The sequence below is a fragment of the Narcine bancroftii genome, chromosome 7, assembly GCF_036971445.1.
Source record: "Narcine bancroftii isolate sNarBan1 chromosome 7, sNarBan1.hap1, whole genome shotgun sequence".
In the NCBI taxonomy this organism is placed as follows: domain Eukaryota; kingdom Metazoa; phylum Chordata; class Chondrichthyes; order Torpediniformes; family Narcinidae; genus Narcine; species Narcine bancroftii.
Window position 1 is genome coordinate 9869668 of NC_091475.1, and position 13370 is coordinate 9883037.

General features: G+C 41.9%; 1 long non-coding RNA gene across 3 annotated transcripts in view; it reads left to right on the top strand.

The window, feature by feature from the left end:
- LOC138738492 (uncharacterized) overlaps positions 1-13370 on the top strand; it is a 165757-nt gene that overhangs the window by 120174 nt on the left and 32213 nt on the right. For 2 of the 3 annotated variants that reach the window (XR_011341569.1, XR_011341567.1), the window contains exons 8-10: positions 4273-4349; positions 5965-6049; positions 10494-10621. This is a non-coding gene — a long non-coding RNA (uncharacterized lncRNA). Of the gene's footprint in view, positions 1-4272; positions 4350-5964; positions 6050-10493; positions 11961-13370 lie in introns of those variants that run through there. The other variant, XR_011341566.1, reaches the window with a different exon arrangement.

The following is a 13370-nucleotide window of genomic DNA, read 5'->3' on the forward strand; positions in this document are numbered from 1 at the left end:
AAATTCTCTTCTGGATGTACTCAGCAGGAAGAACAGCATCAAGGTGGGGAAATAGATTTGCGGGCCTTTCAACTTGACTGGAAACATCAAAATCAAGACTGTGCAGAGGCTAGATAGAAGTATAAGATGGTGGGAAAGTTGAGACGGGGGCAATTAGAGGACTGAGGAACCAGGAAGGAGTGACAGCTGATAGATTGAATGGGGAAGGTAAAGGATGTTGAGAGACAGAGACAGGTGATTGATAGCTGCCAATTAAAGAGAGAAGAGAAAATAACAAAAGGGGTGGATGGACCAAGAGGAGTGAGGGCAAAGTGAAGCTCGAGACAGCTGGTAAGGGTGGTAAGCTGGAATCTGGTAAGAAGGTGATTATGGTATTAATAGAAACTAGCAGGGATAGGTGAAGAAAAAAATGTCTAAAAACACAATGCTGGAGAAACTCAGCAGGTCAAACATTGTACTGTAGCGGTAGCTACACTGCTACTGAAAGAACACACAACCAGATGGGTTGAGCTCAGTGAGCAGAAAACTGGTTTATTGCTGGCTGCCGGGCTGGTCATATACTCCCAGCCCAGACCTGGCTGAAAACCGCGCTGGGGGGGGGGGGGGGGTGCCGACGTCACTCGGGCGTCACGTGGTCCCCCAGAGCGGGCTTCTGAGCCCAGTGCTGAGAAGAAGGGGAAACCCCCGACAGCGCCATTTTGGCCGGCTGCCCCGCCGCATGGATTACAAGCGGGGCCAGTTCACCTGTCTAGTGGCATGCCGCCACAGAACTTTATATAGGAAAGACAAAGATACATAACCCACGTTTCAGACTTGAGCCCTTCAAGGTATGAAAAAATGTGGGCAGGCACCCGAAGGAAATGGTGGGGGAGAGGCAGAAGGAGGAGCATGGTACTAAAGGCAGGAGGTAATAAGGGAGGGCACACCAGCAAGCAGGGGAGAGGTGACGGCTCTGTGAATGGAGAGGGAAGGGGGTAGAGAGCTGGAAGAAAAAAGACAAAGGGCAGAGAGGACCAGGGCAGATGAACAGGAAATGGAGGAGGTGCAAGCATGGGCTGAGTTGAGAGCGATGGAAGGGGAGCCATGTTTGTGGAAGGTGGATATTTCAAATGATCTGGACTGGAAGACCTAATCTTGGGAACAGATGCAGTGGAGACAGAGAAATTGCAAGAAGGGAATAGAATCCTTGCAGGGTGTGAAGAAGTGTAGCCAAGGTCATTGTGGGAGTTAATAGCTTGTAAAATATGTCTGTGCAAAGATTGTTTCCCGAGATAGAGCTAAAACTGGGGTCCAACAGAGCTGCATCATTGCCCTGATATTTTTTCCATCTTGCTGCTGATACGCACTATCACCTAATAGGCTGTGGGAGTCGACTAATTGCAGTAACTCATGAAAAATTGCCCAATCCATAACTCCAGAACCAGTCATCCCAACTTTAGTTGTCAAGTTGATGATGCTTGCGTTTTATGAGAAGATGGGCTGTATACTCATTATTCATAAAACAACGGTAAAACACAGGATTCTGTCAACACCATCAGTGAAAAAAAAACACACAAATGCTGGCGAGCACCTCATTTTTTCATCTGGGCACCCTCCAACCTCAGGGCATGAAGATTGAGTTCACTGCATTCCACTTATCAGCTTGCCTTTTCTCACCTCCCCTCTCGTCCTTTAACTCGTTATTCCAGTTCTTCCTTCCTTTCTCTCTCCACCTAGCCTAGACTCCTCCCCACTTCCTGCAATCCTCCCTCCAAGGGCTCAAGCCCGAAACATGGGTGATGTATCTTTATCTTTGCTATATAAAGGCACTGTTTGACCTGCTGAGTTTCTCCAGTATTTGTGTGGTTTTTTTTTTCATCCATAAAACAAAGATCCTTCACTTGCCTGTTCAATACCATCACCTAACAACAACGATTTATGGTGGGACCCTGGCCCACTCATATGTTGGGTGCTGCCTCTGAGTAAAAGGAGACGTCATCTTTTTTTTTAAACTTTATTTAAGATTTTATAACATGAAAAAAAATTAAGAATAAAATAATAAAATTACAATACAATATCAGTAATCTAAATAAACTATACCCTCCCCAATAATTATTACACATTAATAACCCAACTCAAATTAGTCCAACCCCCCTTTCCCCCCAAAATAAAGAGTGAAGAATTAATAAAGTTAATAATATATGTGAGAAAAAAAACCCACTTACAAAAAAAACAAAAACATAACAGATTAACATACTAACAAAAAGAAAAGTAATTAATACTAAAATATCAGACTTAAAAAACATATTTAAATCAAACTTAAATGCATATATTTAACAAACGGAGTTAAGATGAAACATATATTTAACTCAAACTTAATATAAAAAATTAGTAAAGTTAGTAACATTATCTATCAAAAATTCTTAAACAATAATCAATTCTTAAAAAAAATTGTAGCATGAAAAAAAACTTTCTCTATAGAGATAAACCTTCACCAAATATCAACTAACTTCACATCTATCATCATATTAGTCACACAAACCACCATCTTAAAACAAAATTCAAACCTCATTAAGCATTGTACAATTCAATTTTAGTACTCTTCCCCCATTTTTCCCTTTTACTCTTAAATAGTTATCCAATAAAAGCTCCAATACCACATTTAAATATCCCCAATCATTACGTTAAAATTCAGGGAGACGTCACCTTCAATGTACTGGCAGTTTTGGTTGAATGAGGAAGAGTATTTTCCTAAACTATCCATGTGATGGCACTAGAGTTTCATGGATTGTAAATTCTACAAATCCACTGCTTTCTGTCTTTTTATGACACTCGCGCATAGTGTTTTCAGGAGATAATATAACAATAATCAGGAACCATTCTGATATATTCCAATCCCATCTTCAATGGCCCATTATTAGCTGATCATGGGGCATCACCACCAACCTTCTCTCAGTTCAGTTCATTCAATGTATTTTGAGTTGATATTTGAACTCTGGGTAGACCTAATTATCCAAGTATTTGGAACACTGCTACAAAGGAATGGTGCACAATTCTGACTAGTTTGAGATGCTTGGAATCTCAGTCTAATCAGAACAGTGAAATCACACTTCTACAACTAACATATTTAGATTTCAGAATACCTGTACATACATGACATCAAATACAACCCTGAGATTCTTTTTCTTGCAGGCGAGACAGAATTACCATTTATTGGCAGTTTTTTAAAAATTGATTCAATATACACATATAAACAAATGAAGAAATGTAAACAAATTGACTGTGCATTACAGAGAGAGAGAGAGAAAAAAATCCCCAGACAGTCAGTCAGCCAGCACACTTTCCATCCCACACCTTTAGAAATTTGGCTGGGTTTCTGATGTCATACAAAACCTCTGTAAACTCATGAGGAGGTAGAGGCATTGACGTATTTCGTTCGCGATGGAGAGCATTCTGACAAGTTGCATCACTGCCCAGTATGGAGGTGCCAATGCACAAGACAAGAAAAAAACTACAGAGAGTTGTTGACTCAGCCAGCTTCATCATGGGCATCAGTCACCATTCCATTGAGGACATCTACAAAAGACAGTGCCTTAAGAAAGCATCCTCTATCATCAGTGACCCTCACCACCCAGGCCATGGCCACCACACTGCAGCCATCAGGAAGGAGATACAGGTACCTGAAAACAAACACCCAGCAGCACAAGAACAGCTTCTTCCCCTCGGTCATCAGATTTCTGAATGGACAACGAACCATCTCACTTTCTCTTATTTTTGCACCAATTTATTTTTCACTGTAATTTTATAGTAATATTTCCATTCTGACGCTGCTGCAAACCAACAAATTTTGTGACATGTTCATGACAATAAATCCTAATTTTGATTCTGATTCTCTCCAGGCCAAATGGCATCTTTGAGAGTTAACATGATTTTTTTTGTTAAAAGTCATCATATTTCTCCTTGCATTTGTGTTCAAATATCCATAAATGTGTATTTAGAATAGGGTGGTACAGCAAGAAAAGCTGCTACATCAACATCCTGACCCGAGATGCTATTTGTACATTCTACCTGTGACCCAGGAGCTCCAATTTCCTCCCACATCTCAAAAAATGTGTCAGTTGGTAGATAAATTGGTGACTGTAAATTACCACAAATATGAAGATGAATGGAACAATCTGGGGAGAATTGATGAGAATGTAAAACAAATACCAAAAAAATAGGAATGTTATAGAAATAGTGTAAATAAGTGGTGCAGCCCTGATCCAAACCGTGATTATTTCTTTTTACCAGCAGGTGGCGGTCAATCTGTGACTTTGAGGAGATTTGGTATATCACTGAAGACCCTTGGAAACTTCTACAAGTGTACCATGGTGAGCATTCTGGCTGGTTGCATCATTTATGTTTTTTACATAGCCACTGCAATCCAGGAAATTATTGCCATTTTCCTGGAATGCATACTGAGTAAAAAGGTTGGAACGGGAAAGAGGGTGCCATTCCCATTTCGATATTCCCATTCCGATATTCTGCCTCCTAGACCCCAGTAAATTTCCTGGAATGCCTGCAGTCTAAAGTTAACTGCAGGCAATCTGTGAACAATGAGCTAAGACACACGTTGCAAGCCCTGCCTCTTTACCACACATCCGGTGTGCTGTCTAAACTCGCACACCGGATGTGTGGTAAACGGAGATTTTGAGTTTTGATCGTCCGTGTGTGAACAACCAATGCCGCGACGTCGGACATTCTTCAGACTGATAAAGTCACACAAATTCTATCTAATAAACATAATTGTCTGGTACAGAGGTGTCAATGCTCAGGACAGGAAAAAAAAACTACAGAGGGTTGTTAACTTGGCCAACAACATCACAGGCATCAGCCTTCACTCCATCAAGGAAATCTGCAAGAGGCAGTGTCTTAAGAAAGCAGCCTCTATCCTCAAGGCCCCCCACCGCAAAGGCCAAGCACTCTTCATTCTGCTACCATTAGGAAAAAGGTACAGGGGCCTGAAGATGAGCACCCAGCGGCACAAGAACAGCTTCTATCCCTCTGCCATCAGATTCCTGAATGAACAATGAACCACAGACACAGCCTCACTTTTTCTTTATATGCACTATTTTTATTTATATTATGAATTCTGATTCTGAATTCATGCAGCAGTTTGATTTTTGTTCCAGATTCCTGCAGCTGCGGTCTCTCCTCTCTCTAAACGAGTGGTTGATGGTTAGTGTAGACTAGACTATGTGGGCTGAAGGTCCTCTTTCTATACAGTATCTTTCCAATGGCTTTCAGACGCTGGTAACACTAACCATGGACTTCCCAAACCCACCACAAAAAGGACTGCTGCACGATTGTAATGCCACTTCTTTCCTTGCACTATGAATATTTATTATCTATCTATCTTTCAAACTATTATTCCTTCTTGATTTAAGTTAATGTACACTATTGTAGTTCTTTTTATGAAGTACCTGTTTGGTTGCAGCGTCAGGATTTCAGTGCATATGTACATTGTTCAATGTATACGATAATAAACTAATGATCATTATCTTTCAATGACTCTGAATATGATCAGTGACTGACCCATTACAACCTCTGGAGTAGTAAATTCCAGTGATTCGCCATTCTAAATGTCTTTTTTGACAATTTTATTTTTGATTTTCCAGACTCATGCTCTATGAGCAATCTTCCCCTTTTATTGAACACTTTGTATCGAGTCTTCTTTTCTCCCCCCTCTTCCCTCCCCCACCCCATCCTCCCTCCCACCCCAAAACAACAAAAACAAATGTACACTAATTACTAAAAATAACAATACAAATATATTAATACAACAAAACAAAAAAGAGACAGGAAAAAGATTTGGTGGGGGCGGGGGCGGGGGTGATGCCGACCAGGCCTCAATCTTGGCATTTGGAAGGTTAATCACAGCCACATTCCAATGTACCACAGGTATCGTTGCCACACCTCAACGAATGTGTTGTACTTTCTCCTCAGATTATAGGTGATGTTCTCCAGGGGAATATAGCTCTGGATCTCTCTGCTCCATCATGCGGTGTTCAGCTGGGAGTCAGATTTCCAGGTAACTGCTATTGTTCTAAATGGTTAGCATGATATTAGTATTAGCCCCTTATTCTGAAACCATAACTCCTATTTTTTAGATGAAGGGCTTTATTTATGAAGGGAGGTAGGTTAGGCTGGGTTTATTCTCTCTAGAGCAGCCATTCTCAACCTTTATTTTGGCTCTGGCACTGCTAGGAAGGACTCTGCTCACAGGCCCCCCTCCCTGTGAGGCAGTTAAGTTTTGGTTTCTTCTGTACTTCTTTCCTACTGACAACATAAAAGACATCAATTTAGTGATGTTTTGTGAAGTGAAAATTAAAAAGGCTTTTACTGAAATGTGCAATGACCCCCCCCCCCCAGGGGAGCTATAAAGCCCCCACTGAGAATGGCTGCTCCAGAGTATAGGAGGCTAAGATGTGATCTTATAGAGGTTTATAAATTTGTGGAAGATAGTTAAAATCCTTTTCCTAGGTTAGGGATTTAAATCTAGGGGGCATGGGTTTAAGCTGAGATGGGAGAAATTTAAAGGAGATTTGAGGGGTAAGAATTTTAATACAGAGAGAGGAGATTTTATGGACCAAGTGGTAGAGGCAGATACAATGAAAACTTTTAAAAGGCATTTTGATAGGAAAATGTAAGCCAATGGGATTAGGACAGTCAGGCATCAAAGTCAGCATGGATGAGTTGGGACAAAGGGTCTATTTCTGTGCTGTGCAGATCATTAACTTCCTGTGACTATTATACAAATCTCAGCAGCTCTCCAGTCATGCCTTCCAGGAACTTTATATGACTTCATCATGTACAAAACCACAGAATTAAATGAGGATGAAACATATCACTAATCAAGAGTCATATGTCAGTCAGTCCATAGTTCCCAGTGGGAAGTTCAATTTTCTTATCATCTGATTGCACAAGTACAACCTAACGAAACAATGTTCTCCGACCCTCAGTGCAAAACATGGATATGCAGGACAAATATACATGTATAAAACAAATAAATATTGTTTAGAAAATATTAATGTCTCGGATGGTTAGTGTTAGCAGTTCCTTTGGTCATTCCCATCCATAACTGGCTTTGAGTTGAGGGGAGTTAAACTTTAAGTCATTACTGTGAGTTTTGAGTCAAATATGAAAGTATAAAGATGGCAAATTTCTATTTTGATAGCATGTGGGGAGAAGCTGCTCCTCAGCCTGGCGGAGCTGGCTTTGATCCTCCTGTATCTCTTCCCCAGTGGGAGCAGCTGAAAGATATTGTGTGCAGGGATGGAAGGGGTCTTCAATAATTTTGCGCACCCTCTTCAGACAACGATTCTGGTAGAGCACATTAATGAGGGGAAGAAGACTCCAGTGATCCTCTCTCCCTATCTTATTATGATCTTGTGGATTGGTTTCTCTGCAGCAACCGTACTGCACTGTGAAGCAGCTAGCCAGGATGCTCTATTGGAATCCAATATAGGGTATTAATTTATCATGATTCAGATAGGATGTTCAACCAAAATTCTGTAATAAATTTGTGAAGTATACATAAAGAAAGTCCAATAATTTTATTTTAAAGAAGAGAAATTAGCCCAAGTATCCTATCCATCAAATATTAACCCCTCATGCAATGCTATACTTCTTTCTTGGCAATGTTGCAGTTCAGTAGTTGTTTCTTCATTTATAAAGTGCTTGTGACTTCCTGAAGTTATAAGGCACAGGTTCTTTCTGTCTTTTGTATGCAGTGGGATGTGAGGATGGGTTTGTATGTGAGAGTTAGACTGTAATTTTCAGGGTGTCGGATAGAAATGGAGGAAATGTGCATCAAATCATAGCTGCCTCATTCGAGCAGCGTGTGCAGCCTCTATTGAATATGGATAAGACTAAAATGGACAGTGCCAGTGCTGGATTGAGTTAGCACCCTGCGTGTATCTGCCTATCTAAAATCCTGCTTATCAGGGGTCCGGATGCAATTTTAAAAGACCCATAAGTGCAGTAGTGAGCTCTATATTCTCGTCATAGATGTGTGGTAAGTTCTGTTTAACTCACAATTGTTAATAATCAGAGGTCACTGTTAAAATCACAGTAACTTTTCAAATTTTTATGGTGGAATTTGCTATTCCAACTTTTGCTGTTCCTTCCTGATTAATCAGCTGTCTACCAGCAATTATATGGCCCAATGAATCGATAGAATACTGGATTGTTGATCTGGTGACATATAAACTGTGGAATGTAATTAAGTTAATTAAATAAATCACAGAATAAAATTACTTGGTTTTCTGTAAAATCTCACTTGGTTTAGTGATGTCACATCAAAATAGAAATTTGCCATCTTTATACTTTCATATTTGACTCAAAACTCACAGTAATGACTTAAAGTTTAACTCCCCTCATCTCAAAGCCAGTTATGGATGGGAATCACATTGTGAAGGTTAGCCTTTCTTTTGAAGGTGACTCTTCACTTCTTTGTAGGAACAAGCAATGAACCCCTTGATCCTTTAACATGCAGCTACCCACCTGAAACTGATCTCCAGAAGGAGCTTTGCTGTGTTGGAGCAGCTCAAATGGAATAGCTATCAATTTATGAGATTATCTAATTGGTGGGAACTGGGCAGAAGTGTTTAGGATGATACTGGAACTATGAGATACAAAGTAATGCAGTGTGCAAATCTGATGTAAATCAGAGAATAGTGAAGCATTTAACAGATCAGGCAGTGTGTGTTGAGAGAGAAAGACAGAATTAACAAAACGCGTTGATTATCAGAGCAGATCTGAATTGGTTATCTGGTTATCTGAAATTCAATGAGCCTCACAGGTCCAGTGTCCCAAGTTTGATTTAGACTGTCTATGTGGGAGTTTACACATTCTCCCTTTCATTGTGGGGGCTTCCCGTTATACTGCTGTTTCCTCTCACACCCTAAACAATGCCAGGTGGAAGGTTAACTAATAACTAAAATAGGTGATGGTCTGAGAAGAAGGGAGATTTTTGAATGGCATATGAATCTTTGGCTTGGCTTCGCGGACGAAGATTTATGGAGGGGGTAAAAGTCCACGTCAGCTGCAGGCTCGTTTGTGGCTGACAAGTCCGATGCGGGACAGGCAGACACGGTTGCAGCGGCTGCAGGGGAAAATTGGTGGGTTGGAGTTGGGTGTTGGGTTTTTCCTCCTTTGCCTTTTGTCAGTGAGGTGGGCTCTGCGGTCTTCTTCAAAGGAGGTTGCTGCCCGCCAAACTGTGAGGCGCCAAGATGCATGGTTTGAGGCGATATCAGCCCACTGGCGGTGGTCAATGTGGCAGGCACCAAGAGATTTCTTTAGGCAGTCCTTGTACCTTTTCTTTGGTGCACCTCTGTCACGGTGGCCAGTGGAGAGCTCGCCCTATAACACGATCTTGGGAAGGCGATGGTCCTCCATTCTGGAGACGTGACCCATCCAGCGCAGCTGGATCTTCAGCAGCGTGGACTCGATGCTGTCGACCTCTGCCATCTCGAGTACTTCGACGTTAGGGATGAAAGCGCTCCAATGGATGTTGAGGATGGAGCGGAGACAACGCTGGTGGAAGCGTTCTAGGAGCCGTAGGTGATGCCGGTAGAGGACCCATGATTCGGAGCCGAACAGGAGTGTGGGTATGACAACGGCTCTGTATACGCTTATCTTTGTGAGGTTTTTCAGTTGGTTGTTTTTCCAGACTCTTTTGTGTAGTCTTCCAAAGGCGCTATTTGCCTTGGCGAGTCTGTTGTCTATCTCATTGTCGATCCTTGCATCTGATGAAATGGTGCAGCCGAGATAGGTAAACTGGTTGACCGTTTTGAGTTTTGTGTGCCCGATGGAGATGTGGGGGGGGCTGGTAGTCATGGTGGGGAGCTGGCTGATGGAGGACCTCAGTTTTCTTCAGACTGACTTCCAGGCCAAACATTTTGGCAGTTTCCGCAAAGCAGGACGTCAAGCGCTGAAGAGCTGGCTCTGAATGGGCAACTAAAGCGGCATCGTCTGCAAAGAGTAGTTCACGGACAAGTTTCTCTTGTGTCTTGGTGTGAGCTTGCAGGCGCCTCAGATTGAAGAGACTGCCATCCGTGCGGTACCGGATATAAACAGCGTCTTCATTGTTGGGGTCTTTCATGGCTTGGTTCAGCATCATGCTGAAGAAGATTGAATAGAGGGTTGGTGCGAGAACACAGCCTTGCTTCACGCCATTGTTAATGGAGAAGGGTTCAGAGAGCTCATTGCTGTATCTGACCCGACCTTGTTGGTTTTCGTGCAGTTGGATAATCATGTTGAGGAATGTTGAGGCATATGAATATGGGTTAGATAAAAGCGTGAATGAGATTAGTGGGAGTCAACCATTGATTTAAAGGGCTGAGTACCTCCTTCAGTGTTGCAATAAACAGTTTAAGAGGGACAGGTAGGAAGGTTAGGGTGAAAAATTAAGGTGGCAGGCAACCAGAAACTCAATTTGACACCTGCAATTTTCTCATCCTTTTAACTTGCAGTGAACATTTAAAATGGCATCAGGCACGTGTGCAAGATCTGGCTGTTCAAGAAAATAGGGTCACTAAATAAACTTCACAGCAAACAAGCAGCAAGAAATAACTTCTGTTCTATCACATGGGAAGAAAAGGTAATTTCTCCTTTAAACAAAGAACCAGGTTACACCAAACAGGTAGGGAACTGGCACCCAGAAATAGCATTTGGGTGTCCGCCATCAGTAATTTACAGAAGATTGCATTGTATTGTGTGGGAATCCATCACTGCTAGTTTTATATTGCCCTCAGTTGATGACAATTCCATTGGCAATTTGGGTGAGCATGAAAGAAAAGAGGTTGGGGGTAGGTTGTTCAGGCTATGAGATGTAGTGCTGAAAGGTTGCAAGCACTAGAAAAAGTGTTGATTTAGAATGGAAATGCAGTAATTAAGTAGTCATGTAAATTAATTCCCCCTTGTCCTGCTTGAAAGTAACAGGTGCAGTTATATTATTCCATTTCTCAATCTTTCAGTCCTGCAGAGAACACAGTAATGATCCAATTAGTTTAACTTTTTATTCTTTGCCTTCCAGTATCCATAATCAATGTTAGCTATAAAATGTTTGATTTGTCCAGCAAAGTATGTGATTTATGAGCTACAGGTATTTATGTGCAACCAATACAAATGAATTGTAGCACCAAAGCATACAATACATAGAGCACAGTAACAGGCCCTTTCAGTCAACGAGCCTATGCCACCCAATTACACCTAATTGACCTTCAATCCCCGGTACATTTTGAAGGGTGGGAGGAAACTAGAGCACCCAGAGGAAATCCACACAGGCATGGGGAGAACAGATAAACTCTTAACAGACAGTGCAAGATTTGAACACCATTCGCTGGCCCTGTAACAGCGTTGCACTAACTGTTACAGTCCAGTGATTCCCAACCTTTTACTTTCCACTCACATACCACTTTAAGTATTCCCTATGCCATAAGTGTTCTGTGATTAATAAGGGATGGCTTAAGGTGGTATGTGGGTGGAAAGAAAAAGTTTGAAAACCACTGTCTTAATCATTCCAAATTGACTCGTTATGTGCACAGTTTCATGACTCCAAAGGAAATGAGCCAATGACAATTTTTCTCAAGCCAAATAATAATTGGGTCTAGAGCAGTGATTCTCAACCTTCCCTTCCCACTCACATCCCATCTTAAGCAATCCCTTCCTAATAACAGAGCACTTATGGCATAGGGATTACTTCAAGTGGTCTGTGAGTGGAAAGTAAAAGGTTGGGAACCCCTGGGTTACACTCACCTTTATATCCTCGCAAGGCTATTTGGACTATTGATTCAATAGTGGCTCCAAGAAGAGCAATCAAATCAGCCCAGTTCGCTGCTTGCCTTCTAATTTACACCTGAAAAACTATGGTGGGCTTACCACTTTTTATTGTAATTACCAATTTAAAAAATACATTAATCTGTCCTGAGATATCATTTAAAAAGCAATAAATTTGAATGAAAGGTTACAAATTTATCCAGAAAATGCTGGCACATTTTCTTTAATGTAGAATGTATTTTAAGATAAAATTGAAAGTCACAAAGTAAATCAAGAATGTTTGGCTCAATATCAATTATTTTTAATAATTTGATGGAATTGAGAACAGTTTCCCTCATTAAGATTAATAGTGATTTGGATTTGTTACTTCCAGATGAGGTGTGAGATACTGCTCTAAATTTGATTAATGTATCCTCATTTTGTGCGCAATGTTGTTTGTTGCAATTTAAAGTAGTGCATAGAGCACATATTTCAAAAGTGATCTCGCTTTTATTCTGATATTGGTCTATTATGTGATAAATGTAAAATTTTTGAGGCTTCATTGATACATCTCTTCTGGTCTTGTCCCAGTTTAGAAAATTTTCAGAAAAATTAGTTTCAAACTTTATCACCTGTTTTTAAGGTCAAATTAGAACCGTGCCCCTTAATTGCTCTATTTGTATTTTTTTTCTGAAGAAGAGGAAATACTCTACCTCTTCCATCTTTGTTCAACATCCTTCGCACCCCAAACTCCTGCAGCAATCTTATGATGGGCCTTATAAAGTGCTGCAGTACAATGGCTCTATGGTGCTATTGGACATTGGTGGTCAACCAGAACTTTTTACACGAAGCCGGCACACATGGACATTGCTGAACTTGTGCATGTCCCACTTCCCAAGCACTGGGGACGCCCGCCTAAAATACCCAAAGTTGTGGCATTGCAGCTGTGCAACAGTTCTGGGGGGGGGGTGGGGTGATGTGGCGGACCGAGCAGCCGCACATTTGGCAGATTCGGCGCTCTGAGTGGCCAGCACAGAACGCTGGGGGCTCCCCTTCTTTGCCCAGGAGAAGCCCACGTTTGCGGACCTGCGTGGGTTGATAGAGCATGTTGCTTCCCTGCTGGCCTGTGGCCAGAGAAACAATAATTCTGCACTCCCTTCACTCCCCTTTGTTAGCCAAGCTGACATCACTCCCCTGGCGTGACCAGAGCAATAGGAATCCTTTATGATGTTGTCTGCCTTCTTGAGTTAGCATCAGTGGCAAAACTAGGGGGAGCAACTTCTCCTCCAATCAAATTTTTCAAAAGTGGTGCCTTACACCCACCGCCCCCCCCCCCCTCCCACCAACTGCTCCACCGCTGCTTGCACCCATCCCCCTACTGCTCTGAAACTGCCAAAAAATGCCCTCCCCCCAGCTATGCCACTGGCTGCAATAAGCCCTGTTGATCCTTCCTCAGCAGTTCCTGATGAAGCACCAGGACTTCATCTGCCCATCGGGGTTGTGGCAGAAGTTGTGATCTCCCAGACCTTTGTTTGGGAACCTCTTGATGAAACTGAGGACAGTGCCCCATGGCAGGCTCCTGCAGCCAGTGT